Here is a 2,099-nt window from a genome sequence, read left to right on the forward strand (position 1 = left end):
AATTTATTTAATGTGATTTACAACTGTATAAATAATAAATACAATAAGTAAATATATTGTATGTTTCATATACACTTGAAAATCTTGGAAAGGACCCACCAACTTGGTGGTACTTCAGGCATTAATTTAAATTAGAAGGTCTCGTGGCCATCTTCTTATATATAATTAAAGTACATTGTTGGATCTAACCATATTTATTCATTCATATATTACAATTTGGGGCCACGCACTCTAATAATTCGTATATTCCATTGTGTTCAGTATTAAGTTCAAACAAGTCAATATACGTATGCTTGCGTAGCCTAGAAAATTTGTGTTACATAATTTATTTGTTTTTGCCCTATGATTTATTTATTTATTTTTTGGAACTAAAAAAGCTTAATCTGTTATCTAATCGAATAATGTATTTTTGCGTGGGCTCAAAAAATTGTGTTATTTGATTTACTTATTTATATTTTTATTTTTTATTTGTATTGTAATATTTTTATATTCAGTTTTTTTTTTCTGAAAGGCTTAATCGTTCATATAATGGATTAATATGGTTTTTTTGTGAACTCAAAAATTTGTGTCAATTAATATAATTTGTTTATTTGTATTTGTATATACCTAGTTAGCTTTATGGCATTAACTATATTTATTTATTCATATATTTCAATTTAAAACCCCACATACTAATATATTATATTTCTATTTTCAGAGCACGGCTCACATATATAAAAAACTGCAACTGGAAACAGTACAATATATTACAAGAAGAGACATTAAGTTCTTTGAGAACTACTCCTCCCCTCTCAGCATTTCTTCTTGCGGGTTAAAAGAGCAGGAAGGGCCATGTCATGCCGGTTAACACTACCCTTTAACCTCTTCCTTATTCCTCTTTCCCCTTTTCCTTATCCTGACTTCTGCCTTTTATTATTTTTGTGCCAATCACCTCGTGAAAGCCCTTCATCTCAAGATATTAAATCAGAGTTCCTACAGAAAAGATTTTCGACCAAAAAACATGAGTTCGGTTCGTAGGTATCTTGAGTTTTAACTAATCTTCAGATTAGCTTCTGCCTTCTTCGGTGTCTCTTCTGTCTGGAGGCCTTTCGGAAGCACTGTGTACGGATAATATGTAAAAGTACATTAATAATATTTCATATATTTTCAACGGTTGTGCGAATATTCTCTAGTCGACCCTAAAAGAGATAGACATCAATTTAGTCCGATCGATGGTAAGCTTAAAGACATATTGACACTGGCTAATGGTGCCACAATTAGGGCATCACTTAAAGTGATCAATAATAGAAAAAGAACTCGTATTATCAGTTAAAAATTATATTTTAATTAAGGTTTTTTTCATTCTTTAAAAGTCCTTAATTGAATTTATTTTATGTTTATAGAAACCATGATTCTTCCCAAAAGCACTCTGTGTAGATCGGGTGTCCGCAACTAAAATCTGCTTCTTCGGGGCGAAGAATCTTGTCCACATTGTAGAGGCAATATCTATTTCACGTTATTTAAAGTTTCTGCCTTTGATCCATCAGTAGCTTCATGCCTTTGTGAAAAGATCTAGATCGTACCCAAACTGTTTTAGAACGGGCTAGATGGTAGTCTTGTGCACGTTTTGAAATGCCTTTCACAAAAAAAAATAATAATTTAACCTTTTTTCATATTTGAAACTATAGTTCTTTTTAAATAGCTATCGCATTATAATTTATACTTATAAAAATAATCACAATATAATACTACTTTATGATTAACTAATATTTAAAGATGATGATGTATACAGCTTCGTCATATACACCACTATAGAGAAATCTCAACTAAGATGGTTTGGCCATCTTCTTAATGTTTTAAAGATGGCAGGTATTTTTTACACTGATAATTGCAAGTCTTCAAATAACCTCTTCATATATATTTCCGTTTAATGGTAACTGTAAACAGAAAATAGTTCTAATAATATATTTTAAGAGAATGAAACAACCTTAATTAAAAAACAAAAAATTAACAATATCTCTCTTATTATAAACAGATCTTGTCTATGTTTCCCATTATCGATTTGCTAAGTGATGTCCCAATTGTGGCACCATTCAAATAAGCGAAGCCATTGTCAATAC

This window comes from Halyomorpha halys, unplaced genomic scaffold, assembly GCF_000696795.3.
Source record: "Halyomorpha halys isolate HHAL.00 unplaced genomic scaffold, Hhal_1.1 Scaffold1786.1, whole genome shotgun sequence".
NCBI classification, from domain to species: Eukaryota; Metazoa; Arthropoda; class Insecta; order Hemiptera; family Pentatomidae; genus Halyomorpha; species Halyomorpha halys.